This window comes from Mauremys mutica, chromosome 8, assembly GCF_020497125.1.
Source record: "Mauremys mutica isolate MM-2020 ecotype Southern chromosome 8, ASM2049712v1, whole genome shotgun sequence".
NCBI classification, from domain to species: domain Eukaryota; kingdom Metazoa; phylum Chordata; order Testudines; family Geoemydidae; genus Mauremys; species Mauremys mutica.
Window position 1 is genome coordinate 32,378,518 of NC_059079.1, and position 14,900 is coordinate 32,393,417.

Consider the following 14,900-nt stretch of genomic DNA (forward strand, 5'->3'; position numbering starts at 1 on the left):
GTTAGTGAAATAATACCAGGATGGAACAAAGGTAAAATTAACAGCATTCCTACAGAACAAGCCTGAATTAAGGGTTGGTGGAATCTGATGCAAAGTATGGACTCTAACATACCCCAGTAATTTGATACTGATTAAAACAATTAGCTTACCTCATGTAAGGGCAGTGCTGTTCAAAGTGGGGGTGAGGCTGGGCATTTTGCTGACTGCTGCTGAAATTGGTAACAGACTTTGCATATTATATCACCATTTTTGTTGTGTTTCACATGCAGTGTTTTTCTGCTTTTGACTTTGAGGTGTGAGGGGGAAGGCTCTAATCATATGGCCTTGTGCAGATGCTCCATTTGCATTTCTATTAATCCAGGCCCTCCTGGAGCCGTTTGAGCATAGGCACAGCATGCTTTGTGTTTGAACTTGTGAGAACCCATACCACTGCTTAATAACTTAATACATATGTATAGGTTCCTTCAGACAGCCCACTAGGAGGCAGAAGCAGGGGGAGGTGCAATTCGTGTATAGGCTCTAGGGCTCTCTGTAAATGTATTCTGACAGGAAGGAGCACCTTGTGGAGTAAAGAACCCTGGTTCCTTATTGTCAGACAGGTGGCTGATTTAGGTAGGGAAACCTGTTTTATGGGAGTCTGCATAAATGACAGCTCATACAGATCCACTTGAGAAGGTTTCTGGTGTCCAGCAACTTATCATACTGGTTTATTTCACAAAGATTGTCAAAGAGGAACTGGAAAGCACTCTGTGCTTTTGAATCCTTTTATTCAAAGCTCCCCAGAAACCCTAACAAATATCCTCTAAAGCGGCCACCTGTCTAATTTCAGCAAAAAGGCAGATTAATAATAATAATAAACTGCAGCACGGAGCTTTTCATTTTTAAAGTGCTTAACAAATATTAATTAATCACACACCAAAATTACCTGCAGTTGATGTTGCAACATATACTTCTAGATTCATAGATTCCAGGGCCAGAAAGGACCATTGTGATCATCTAGTCTGACCTGCTGGATAATACTGGTTACAGAACTTGCCTAAAATAATTCCTGGAGCAGAACTTTTCAAAAAAATCCAATCTTGATTTAAAAAATTGTTGGTGATGGAAACTCCACTTTTATATTGCTTGTGCAATATGCTGCAAGGAAGTGGCACAATTTTAGAATTTCCCTAAGATTTTCAACATAAAATGCTTCAACTTCTGCCATCTTTTCTTCCCTTGCCCTCTTCTGATCAGTTCAGCAGTCCACAACAAAGGCTGCTTTCGGTGGGCCTTCACACTGTGAAATCAGTTCATGAGACACTCCAGAACAGTGGTCTAGAACACCTGATGCTAGAAAGAGAAAAACATAATAATACAAACACTGTACAGAGAGAAAGAAACTGCAACCTGTAGGGCACACATTTGACTTCAGACAAAATGGCCAGTAAAGAGCCATAACTGACTCATTTTCTAGTATTTAAAGGGCCAGTTGCAAGCAAAGGCAAACCTGCAAGCAAAGACAACCCCAAGAAGGGACTTGAAATTCCATCTGAGGCTCTCAGGTAGACAGAACACATTTCTGGGGGAATAAATGGTAATGAGGTGTCTGATTTGAAATTCAGGTGTACGGCCCTAGTCACCCTCATTCAGATTGGTTGCTATGGTTAACATACAGCTGACAAATAGAAAATGAGAAATGGTTTTAAACTCTCCTATCTTAAGTTCATATTTATAGGATCATGTGTGTCTCTCAAACATACACAACAAGAATCTGCTCTAATTTATACACATTCAACTTCAATAGGGACTCATGGCTTGTAACTGAGGGCAGAACTTGACATGTGGTCAGTAGTGTGTCGTTCCTACTCCTCTTGGTAAAAAACTGACTGAAACTCTGAGTACCAGATTTTCTCCCCCAAGCTGGCTCCTTTCACTACTCAGGTGGTGCAAAGAAGAATTTCCCCAGTAGAGAAAATCCCAGCTGGCATAAAGCTAGTGGAACCACCTCCTGTGCCATCTGCTCCCCTCAATCCCAGCACAGGGAGTGGGCTATTGAGGGAAGAAGAGGCACGATAGCACGTGAGGTCCCTGGTGAGCCTGGGAAGGGCTGGGGTGGAGTACAACTGCACAACACTGATTCTCAGCTGGCATATGGTCTCTTGTACACACTGTGCACAACTAGTACAAGTTAGAGCAGCCCCAATTGCTCTCACTCACTAGGGTTAGAAGAATTGGTGCAGATTGGCCGACAGAACCAGTGAGCCATTTTGCATCCTCTCCTCTTCTTCTCTGCACAGGAGAGAAACTGAGCCTATGTACTGATTTTGAAGCTTGGAGTCAAATCCTGGCCTCACTGAAGTCAATGGCAAAACTCCCATTCACTTCAACGGGGTCAGGATTTTACCCTTGGTGTTCACCAGAGCCATTCCAAGAGCCATGACAAAAGAGCAGTATCTCACATGCTCATGGCACTCCCCAACTCTCCAGGAGAGCTGCCAATAAAATATGTTTATTTCTTCTATTTAAATAGGAATGGGAGAGGCAAGAATGGAAGGAGCCTCACGGAGATGAGGACAAGTTGAGTAGCTGGGAGAGGGATAGATAAATCTGAGTCCCACTGGTGGTTCATGCACATGCTCTTCCCGAGTGCCCAAAGAGGGACAATGCAAAAAAGTAATTTTGTTTTAATTAGAAAGCAGTTGTATGAAGGCAACTAGTGCTTTAGTTCAAAGAGAAAATGTTCTACCTTGTAAGAGTTATTTATTTATACAATCTCACACAAGTAGTGATGGCTACACAAGAAAACTGCAAACATCAATGTTAGTTGCTGAGTTTAGTGTCGCTTACAGTTTTCTTTTTTACTTTCAAGCTTGTTACTAATAACAAATACCTGTTTTTATTAATTTACATTAAGTTCATTTAACACCAATGAAACAGACCAGAAATATATAATGAGTAACATTTAACAAGCTACTGCAGCAAGGCTAATCATGTTCGGTTTACGAGCCCTGTTTTGTTCTTTTAAAATATTATTGTAGAATAAATGCTCTGTTCTTCTCTTACAACAGAAAGGAATAATTTCTCCAGGTATCTTACTAGTGAATAACAAAGAAATGAACAAGCTTAATAATCTCCAATTTGAGTTTCTACCATACATAATGATACAGACACTGTGAGTTCTGTGGCCAAAGTACATGAAGAAGTACCCACAAGTACTGAAAATTTAATTAAAAGTCAGAAAGCCACTGCAATGAAGACTCAGCAGAAAGCCATTTATTTTTAAAATCTAATATATTCTTCATGACTAAAGGCTAAAGCACATGCTGACTTACACATTTAGCTGTAACTGATTTAAGCTACTTGATGATTTTTTTGCGCACAGGGTGGTGCTCAATTTGCAATGGAGTAAATTGGCAGAATTTAATTTGGTGGATTTTTTTAACTCTGTAAAAAGAATCCTCATTAAAACCTCACAATAGGCTGTATACTTTTTTCATCATTAACTAGCCTAACTGCAGGTAAAAGAGATACAATTATGGATTTATATAAATTCTATTGTCAATTTACAGCTCAAAGACTGGTGAGCTACCTCATTTTAAACAGGTTATTTTTTCCCCTTAACCTTTCTTTGTTTTAATGAGGATTCAGTTTGTCATTGTCTAGGATTCTGTTTGCAGCGAAATTTCTCATCAGTTGCAAGTGGGTAGAGGGAAGAAGACTGGAACATCTTTTTCTGAATTTCAAACCAAACAAAATGATGGGCAGGAATTTCAACCTTTCCGTTTTCAATGTTCTGCTTAGGCAGACAGAAGGCAGCAGCCTCTTTCCTGCCCTCTCCATCCCCACAATTGTTGTATTTCTCATCCTTAAAGTAATGGTTTTCCATTACTCGCTTGGCCCAATCTCTTCTTTCCTGTACACCCAGGTGTGCTCCTGCCTGCCTCTGAAACACCACCAAGTTCTTTGCTTTGCTCCTGTTCTTCCCAGCAGGAGCAGCGTGACTCATTTTTACCTAGGGTACAGGGGGGCACTTACATAGTCCTGTACCTGATTCAGAAAGGGCCTTGTGTGATTCTAGCTCATTTGCCTGTCACCTGGTGTCTTTATTTACAATACACACTCAAGAATCCTTAATGCTGGTGTTACCCACGCACCTTCTGGGTGTGGTGTTCTGTTCCATCTACTGGCACTGAGAGAGAGAGCGAGAGAGACTGAGTCTGCGCTACAGCCTTAGCTAACAAGAAGTTGGCTTTTAGCTCATGCTATAGAGGCTCATGCACTAAGCTTCAGAGGTCCCAGGCTTTTGATCCCGCCCACTGATGACCGGGGTCTGTTGGTGTTACACTGGCAGCTGAGGGATTTACCTTTGAAGCTCTGAAGGGGCTAACACAAAGTATTCTGATGAGAAGGAAGAAAACACAACGAATTGTATAGGATTGTATAGGAGGCCGGGGAATGGGAATATGTCCTCTTTATGACTTGGGATGCCAGTTCACCTAGTACTGTCCAAGGGATGGAGACAGCCTGTTCCACCAGCCACCTAACATCTCAACAGCCAGCCAGCCAGCTAGTCACCAAGCAAAATGCCAATATGTCAGACACCAATATGTAAAGGAAAAGAATTATTCCTTTGTTGGCATTTGGATGCCTTGGGAAGGGTTCTTTCCCCTGCTCTGGCCCCTAAATGCCACTCCACCATAAACAGCCTGCAAAGGGCCAGAGGAGAATTCCCTTGGCACAGGCACACCCGCAGGATCAGGATCGAGCCGGAGGTGAACCAGTGACACAAGCGGAGGGACCATAGCACACACCAACATGGCCATTCTGGCTTGTGCCATTGCAGTCCCCACAGCTTCCCAGAATCCCAAGAGGTTAAAGCCACCTTTGCCCTGCATCTTGCCCTGGGTTCCCCATGCCCTTCTAATCCTTTGAACTTTTTATCTTCTGTGAGAAATAGCTCACAGATGATGAATTAATTACATGTCAATATTAACCTTTGTTAGCTCGGAAGTAGAGCCTCTTTTTACCTGAGACACTAAAGTCTATGCTAAAATTCTTAATGATCTGGGTCAAAAATCAATAATCTGTATGACTTGAATGCATGAACCAGGGAATGATAGGTATCATTAAAATGTACTCTAGTGATAACTCAAGCTGCAACTGAACAAGGATATTCCTCAGATATTTCAAGGACAACGTTCAGTGAAGGGGCATGAAAGCTGCTAAAGAATGTTGCCATGGGGGACAACTCAGTTGCCCTGTAGCTCAGAGATAAATCAAGCTTAGACGAAGATTCTGCTTTGGTAAATGCTTTTCTGATGCAGTTCTTTGTTTCACCATTTATAATCTGCCGGAACATTCTCCTGTTTATATTCAGTAGTAGCGTCTCTCTTCTATAAAAGCTGGAGAAGCTGATTAATTTGATATCTAATGTATCACAATCAGCCATGTTGTAGCTAATAAACTTCACCATTCTGAGGCCAAATAGATGAGGTGATTTACTGCTCCATACCAGACTACATTGCTATCAGTATTGTGGAGGCCTCAGTAGCAACTCCACAGTTAAGGTTGCATTGAGATTTGTTCTTTAAACAGGACTAAAATTCCTCTGCTTCACACTTAATGATTAAATTTAGTCTTCAGATTTGGCCCCACAACTCTTCAAAAGACAATTACATGTTGATGTAACGTTTCACTTTTGCAGGAGGAAATATTTTAAAACTCTCCCTTTCCCTTGGGTTCCTAGCTTGGAGTCCCCACAAACTGCCCACTTCACAGTCACACCTGCATTCTGGTAACATCTCAGACACAGGCCACTTCAAAATAAAACACATAAGGTCTGGTCCACAGCCCACTGACATCAGTAGGAAGCCATCCATTGACTTCAGTCAGCTTTCGATCAGGCCCATAAAGAATTATTCTCCTTACTCTGCAAGTGCCCAGTCTCTGACAATTTGGGCTGCAGCTCTCTCCATCTTTCTGCCCCTGCCTTACTCGGGCTAGGGAAACTAGCGATCATGGAGAGGACTGAAAAAGCTACAGAAGCAGCTGCTTCTCCTGACAAAGCTCCTGTAGTTCTCCAGAGGGCAGTCCCGGTCTGACATACCTGAGAAAGTCGGCTAAACTGGAACTCAGCTGCCTAATTTAACAAAGCTGGGGGAGGCCTGAGATATTTATGAGTGAGTCACGGATGTCATGGAGCGGAGCTAGACAACAGTGCTGAGTAGCAGAACTCCTGATGTTCTCCCAGGTCTCTGCTGTCTACTGGTCCCCACCCCTTCTGCTGAGCCCCGGCCCCTGACCCCAAACAGCAACCCAGCTCCCTAATCCCATGAGCTGTCCCTCTACCTCCAACCACCCTACCCCTTAACCTGCATTCCAAGTAAATCCTTTGTTTGTTTTTCCTCCTTTACTCATGTGATTGTTCGTATTTATAATCGGTTATTTTATCATCATTTCTATTGATCCAATGAAATGAATGACCAACTGTGAGAGTGACCGGGAAAGAAAAATGCACAGCCCCCCTTCCAATCTCCCCCCACCCCCTTCTTTATCACACTTAGCTTTTAAATGTTTACACATATCAGTGTGAAGACACATCATTTAAAAGCTGAATGTGGCAGGGAAGTAGGTGGACATGGTAGGGAGTGGGGATATAAGGGAAGTAGTTTGTGAAGCAGGGCTTCGGGGAAACCGAAGGGGGAGAAGAGCTGTATGGATGGGGGGAGAAACATGGGACCAATCCTGGCTGTTCATTGAGAGGGACACAGGGGACATGGGGAGGAGTATGGACCACCCTGCCCGGAGGAGTGAAAGAGGAGCTGTGGAGAGGCATAAGATACAGGGGATAATACATAAGGCTATGATTTAATAACAGATATTTTTAGTAAAAGTCATGGACAGGTCATGAGCAAGAAACAAAAAATCATTGCCAGTGACCTGTCCATGACTTATACCATAAATACCCCTGATTTAATCTTGTGAGGGAAACCCGGGGGGGCCATAGCACCAGCTGCCAGGGGCAGGAACCCCCAGGGGTCCCGCTGCCACTCCAGCCGTCACTGGGTGGAGCCTCTCTGCTGCTCTGGCTGCCCCGGGACCATTGCCAGGAGCAGGGGCGGCTCTAGACATTTCGCCGCGCCAAGCACGGTGGCATGCCGCGGGGGGGCGCTCCGCCGGTCGCCGGTCCCACGGCTCCGGTGGACCTCCCGCAGGCGTGCTTCGGCTGGGGCTTCCCATGGGACCAGAGGACCTTCCCGGAAACCGGCAGAGTGCCCCCCGCAGCATGCCGCCCCAAGCACATGCTTCGCGTGCTGGGGCCTGGAGCCGCCCCTGGCCAGGAGCCACTGAGATGCCTAGGGTGACCAGATGTCCCATTTTTTTAGGGACAGTCCCAAAATTCAGGGCTTTATCTTCTATAGATGCCTATTGTCCCCCATCCCATCCAGATTTTTAACACTTGCTGTCTGGTCGCCCTACTCCCGCCACCCCCGGGACCGCTGTTCAGGCAGTCTCCGGGGCCAGCTGCATCGGCCACTGCTCAGGTGGTCCCTAGGGCCAGCTGCCCGGGGCAGTCCCAGCAGCGGCTTGTGCAGCTGGCTGCAGGGCTACCCAAGCAACTGGCTGTAGAGCTGCTCCAGCAGTGGCTGGCATGGCTGTCCCCAGGGCCACCTGAGCAGCTGGCCCCAGGGCTAGTTGCTTGGGTGGCCGTGGGGTCAGCCACACTGGCCACTGCAGAAGTCATGGAGGTCACAGGAAGTCACGGAATCTGTGACTTCCGCGACCTCCATGACATACATGGAGTCCTAATAATATGTAACTATTAGGATCAACATTTTCAATTGGGTTTTGATTAAAGAAAAATTTTCAGAGAAAGTGTCTCCTTTCCTCAAAACTCTAATTTTTCATCCAAAAACCCCAAACCCCTCAAACCTAAAAATTTGGGCCTGAAAACTTCAGTTTTTGGTCAAGCACGTTTGGGTTTTGGTTGCTGAAAACCAAAACATTTTGGGTGGTTGGGATTTTTGATGAAAGTCAACATTTTCTGCTGAAATTATCAACAAAAATATGTTTGTTTGTGTTTTGTTGAAATTTTCAATAGGAAAAACACATTTTCCAACCAGCTCTACTAACAATGTTGCTAGCTATCCATGTGAACTACTCTCAGCAGTAATACATATTTATTAATAAACCTGGGAAATTCCCACACAAGAAACTTTGTTAAATTAAAGTTAAGGTAGCCAACTTGTATATCCCAGCAACACAATAAAAACCAAGGAAATAAGCAGTTAAAGAACTCAACAACCCCTCTACACTCCATTCATCCATTGCCATGCTCAAACTTCTTTCCACCACCATGCACAACCCTTATATCCCAACACAAATCCTGAACAACCAATATGCAGGCTTAAGTATCTTATGTCAACACACAGAGATACTGAGATTTCAGTTCTGGAATTCCTACACGAAAATAAATTCCAAATTCAGAACATTCACAAATTGCATCATTACCCCTTCACATCAGTTTTCCTTAACACTGCAGAAAAACATACCTCACAGCCACTAGTTGCAGTCTGACACCGTATCTCATTTACTTACACACACCAGTACTAAAGCACATCGAGAATGACGTACAATATAATTTTTGCAAGACACACCTCTATCAATCATGAAAATACATGGACATGTAAAGAATCTCGGAGTTCCATTGATAAGGTATCCAATCAACTCAAAGTTAAGGACATTTTTTGTGGTGGAATATAATAGGAAACAATAATAGGAATATTGATCAATATTAGGAATACAGTTGCATAATTAAGAATAAAAGCCTTTCCTTAAACTGTTTCAAGCATTTTCCAAGTAAAGGCAATTTTGTATTTATATAAGTTCCACTGTAGTTAGACACAAACGTATGCTTAACTTTGCAGCCATATTGGTTGTAATGTAAATATTGCAATCTGTACACAGGTCATAATTCTAGCACTCTCCCCTAAATGATACTGTTAGGAAGCTGCTGAATATTCCAGATGAGGTGACCTCTGCTGATGGGACCACATTACAGAAGGTGCCTTCTTGAGAAGTGTATCTGGGATAAAGAGGATTTGAGCAGATAGGGCAAGGCAGGCTGGAAGATGGGAATTATCAGTCAAGATTGCTCCTATCATACAACTGGCAGAGTTCATTGCACGATAGCAGGCTGAAGGTTGTACTGTTCCCTGGAGCCAGTTTAATAAATAAGAAGGTTATGGGTATGTGACTGTTCAAGCATGAAGAAATTTTTGTTGATATATTTTCAGAAACTAATTTTTTTTCTTTAATAACCTGCAGGGCTACTTCTTGGCAGGATTACCAGTCAGCTTTGATAGCCTAGGTTACAACAATCTGAATCGTGTTCCAATTCTTTAGACTTCTGTTTTTCTTACCAGTTGCTTTAATTGTGCAGAAATAAATGTAACATAGGCAAAGCAAAACTGAGTTTTTTCAGCTAACTATAAGAAAGCAGAACGAGTTATCAGAGAGATGTTACACCTCCTTAAAGATGCAAATTGATAATGGAGCTGTACACCAAGAGTACTCTTAATTTTTAAAAAGGTGCAAATTGCTAATCTTACCAAGTTTATTTTACACAACATTAAACACAAGAAAAATAGGAAATCTGATAAACCAGGGATAGATAGCATTTTTATCTACTTTTTGGAATTCATTGGACTCAGTTGCTAAAGTTCTGCCATGTTCATTAAACACTACTGGAGTGTGTTCATCAGAAATCAGCCTTCCCGGCACCTATAGGGTAAACGACAGGCCACATTTGGGCTCTCCCTTATGCATGCATATAAACAAGGAAAGCCACGGGCAGAAGCAGACTCACAGAGCAAAACTATTATGTCCTAATCTTGACCATTCTGAAAAGTCATGGGACAGATCTTCATAGGGTGTAAATTAGTGTAGCTCCTCAAAGTCAGTATCACTCTATCAATATACCCCATCTGAGGATGTGGCCCAGGAAGTTCACACTTTGCAGATCAGTTGCAAATCCAGGCACAGATGAGTATTCTAGGGCAGGCTGTAAGGAAGGTCTGAATATTTTACCCCCTGTGCAACCTTCATTTTCTTTTAAACCTTCAAGCGTATGGGGAAGGTACAGGGTGTCAGGGAATCTTAATATTCCCTACAGAATTAAAGGTCTCAGTGAGAGTCCAGTCATCTAATCCATTATGTTTCTGAAGAACTGACATTGAGTTCCTGCTCCCCATTTATCTCCCATGTAGCCCAGGGTTAAGTTGGCAACTAGCAAACTTTGCACTGAAGTTCTTTAGACTATTTACCCACTCACCCATTTGTCCATGTTCCTACCCATCAATAATAATTCTATTTATAATCCAACAGGGCCTCCACTTTCACAAGTAATTAGCAATTTTGTGTACCTGCATTTTTGGGTTCCCAAACAGAGAAAGCTTAAAGTTGTCTGATTTCTGAGGTCTTGAGCACCTGCCCTCTGAAAAGTCAGTCCCCTTTAAAGTTCCCATGTTTATTCCCCCCCACCCCCACAGTTCCTCACACCTTCTTGTCAGCTGCTGGAAATGGGCCATTTTGATTACCACTACAAAAAGTTTTTTTTTCTCTCTCCTGCTGGTAATAGCTCACCTTAACTGATCACTCTCATTATAGTGTGTATGGTAACACCCATTGTTTCATGTTCTCTGTGTGTGTGTATATATATATATATATATATATATATATATATATATATATATTCCTACTGTATTTTCCACTGCATGCATCCGATGAAGTGGGTTTTAGCCCATGAAAGTTTATGCTCAAATAAATGTGTTAGTCTCTAAGGTACCACAAGTACTCCTGTTCTTTTTTCAGAATTACTCGTTATTTTTGAAAATTTCAGCACAAAACAAGAACTGTCTTGTCAATGGCTGGAGTAAAACTTGGGGGGGGGGTTGTGGGGGAGGGAGGGATTGCTCTGTTTTTTTGTTAATAAAAATCTTGGGCCCCTACGTTCAGTTTTTCTTATCATCCATCCAACAAGAGTCAGTGGCAGCATTTAGAATCACATTAACATTCTTCTCCTCACCACATTTCAGGGCAGCAACTTTATTCTCTCTCAGACAACAAGAACCACATCTAAAACTATCCCACATCGTTATGGGTAATAGATGCTATGGATTAAATATATTTGTTCCTGCTCCAATGCCATTGAAAACAATACAAAACCTCTCAGTGACTTCTGTGGGCCTTGGATCAGGTCCTTAATGAACCTTGCACAGGGAACCTATGTGGGAGCTAAATGGAAGTGGACAGACTCCTTATCTCCCAAACCAGTTGCAAGGCACAGGACACCAATGCAGCCACTCTGTGACCACTGCTACTGCCTTTCGTAGCCCCTCAATGCCCCTTTGTGGTGCTTTAGGCTGGTACGTCCACAGTACGTGAGCCCACTAACCATTTCTCCAACTTCCCACCCGAAATCCCCCTCCACAGGCCTCCAGAGTCCCACCTATGCACACCCTGTCCTCCTCCCCAGCCCCATGTGACACAAGTTACTGTACCGGTTCAACCGCTCTTTGGGCTGTAAGTGTCCATTGATGAGTGGGGAGAGCAGCATTTGGCTCTAGGGAGGCTCATTTGTCTCATGTTTGGGTTTGGTTACCTGAGATATTGTGTTGGCTGTTACAATATAATGTCATGAAGATTCACTGGGTATTTTCCCAAGATCCCTAAAACCATTTGCAAGTGCTAGCAACACAGTCAAGATAGTAAGTTTGGCTTATTTAAACTATTACATTAATTCCAAAGATTAAGTTTTGTTCTCCTTTGGTTTTGAGGAGAAGATGGTTTATTTGGTCAATCAAGCCGAAGCCTGGGGAGGAAGGATCACTGTAAATCAAGCTGGGAACACACGATCCCTGAAAAATACTCCATTAAAGAGCATTTGTCTTTCATGCCCGCTCTGTGGGTCCATGCTGGGGGCACAGAGGGGAGGCCGTTTTGGTTGCACACGTATGAGAAGCAGAAAAGGATTCTGGGTAAGTATTAAGATAAAATAATTTTTAAAGGAATTTCAGATGCTCTTTACAACCATTTGCACTTTCCCGCCATTTGGATGTGCCCTCCAGAAGCGAAGATGAACGAAGAAACTATTTCTTCTGGGTTTTGCCTCCATAGGCATCAATTAGTTCCATCAGTGTTGAGACGAGCTACACGCTCTTCATAAATGCTTCCTACTTGTACGTTCTCAGCAGTACAATGCTGACATCATTAGAGCACATGAGGAGCAAGACTACAATCAGCAACTAGTTCATCATTCGTTTACTGACCACGTCCCTGAGTCCATCTCCCTTCTGCTCTACTGGGAAAATGGAAAAGGAGAAAACACAGATTGGTAGTGATCCTGCACTGAGAACCATGTGGGAGGGCCCCTACACTTCAATGAGGTGCCACACAGCCCTTAGTGCAGGATCAAGGCCTTGAGTTCTGCCTGTTTGGTTGCACTTTAAAAATGTTTCATGTCTCTTACCCGCCCTATCCCTGCTCCTTTGTACACTGAATGCTGATGGTTACATACTGTAGATCAATTCCATATCAAGCTCAGCCACGGTAGAAAGCTGAATTTAACCTCTGACCTGCAGTTACTTCCATGGGGGTATTCAAAGCCTCTTGCTTCACTAAGCAAAACTTGTCTTTCACAGGCAAAAACTAATTTCCCCCATGACAAAGTTTTCAATGGTGCACCAAGGGGGAGAGGAATTGTTTTCACTGGGTTGTAAAACCGGTGAAAAGGCAATTTTTTCCAGCTTTGTGCATATATGAGATGTCAAGATAATTTAGTGTTGAAATATATCTTAGAGGTAAGAGCAGAAAGGACAAATAAATAACAAACAACATATGTGATATGTAAAGAATCACCTTATTTTGTTTTGTTTCTACAGAAAAGAAATACATAAACATGAACATACCAGGCGTTAGATGTGATACGTAGATTCTACAGTGATCTGTGCCATAGGTAGTAGGTAGGTAGAATAGATAGATCCAGAATACTTGCATTTTATCATATATATTACTTTAGACCTGATGCAACTGTTAATTCCTAAAATTCTCTTTGAAATTAATGGATTGTGTTTAGAAGTGACACCACTAATGTACTTTCAAATCTCCAGCAAGGAAGGAGTTAATTGCTAAGAATGTGGAGGTGGGAGGAGTTCGGTTTATGGCCAGATGTGGTCTGAAATTCTCCCTCTTCTTCACACCCCCTTTCCTATTGAAAACCCTGGATAGGCTGCCATTTTGTTGGGTTGCTAAGGGCAAAAGAGGAAACAGCATCATCCCATCTCTTGTATCCTATGGACAGGCCTACATCCCTCTTCTCAACTCTACAGGAGACTAACTTCGACCTAACCCCGTAGTGTAGACCAGGCCTAAGAGTGTGAGGCTGTCAACATGCTGCCTTCCCTAACCCACAGGGAACATGCCTTTTGTTTGTACACTGCATGGGACAATAGGGTCTTGAGCCTGATCAAATCTTTTGAATGCCACTACCATAAAGATAAATACTAACTACATAATAATGATGCAGATCAATTGGTTTCAACAAGTTATAGATATGCACCTTTGTCTTGCATTGCATAGATTGTGTCTGCCATGAGAGCGAATGTTACTTTATATGTTCTTCCTCCCAGCTCTTTCTGTCTCCATTCTCCACATTTAAAGACCAACTGTATAAATAAAAGGAAACGTGAGATTTTGTAGAAAGCAAGAAATTATGGGTCTGGTTCCCTCATGTCCTGCAGTCTGTGCAGTCATTTATACCAGTGCTAAGTGTGTGCAGTAGCAGTTTGTAGTCAATTCACACTGGTGCAAGTGATTGCACAAAGTACAGAGCAATAGAGAATCAAACCCTATAGCTCCTCTCTCCTCTTCCTTACTATGATGTGTTTAGATGTTCAAAAGGTGATACTGGAAGAGGAACAGAGATAAAAGCGCATTCAGAAGGAGGAGACGATTCTTTAAGAGGTGTGATCTCTTGTCATTTTGCAAGCTGCAATAGTGCCTCCTTGCGGCCCCACTAACCCAAGATGTTTTTAATCAAACAAATTGCTCCAGTGATACTTCATTCTTAATTCGTGCTTTGTGCATGTCTCAGAAATGTGCTCCTCTGAACAGCCTCACGGCCAGATTCTAGCCTCGTTTACACCAGTGTTAGTGGAGTAATTCTGGATTTACATCACATCAATAGTTACAGAAATCAGGCCCAGGCCCATAGAAAGAACAAATATCTGTGTCCGAGGAATGGCATGTTGAAAGGGATAGAGAGTTGTCATGAGAAGATGGAGTAATATGGCTACTGCTGTGTCTTTTCATTCTGCAGGTGTTTTCACATTCAGAAAAAGGAGTGACAGTATATCCATCAGGGGCAGGAGGACTTTACTACACCTCGCAGTCCTGTGTCCTCTTCCTCTTGAGGGACACTGCCTAGAGAAGATTAAAATACTGGGAAATTACCCATGGTGTTACTGTTTCCACTCCTTTATGCTCACCTTGTAGGACTTTCAAGGCAAGGGTCCCTGGACTGGCTTAAAGAAAAATGTTTATGAAGGCTCTAATTGTGAAAGTATGTTTCATCTAGTTACCTACCTGGCCCGTAACACCATAGTATCTGTGCACCTAGTATCCTTCTTTTATCTCTCAGGTTTGTTTCTCTACACCTCCCTTAGAATTATTAAGACCTACAGGATCTTGCTCAAGACATGTTCTGTTATCAGGATCCCCCTTGAATGTTCATGAGAAGAAATTCTGGTATGTGGTAACTACCTTACCCTGTACCAGTGGCTCCATTTTCTGTGGCACAAAGTTTTGTTTTGTTTTTGAGGACCACCAACTCCTAGTTATCTGTAGTTTTCATAAATTCT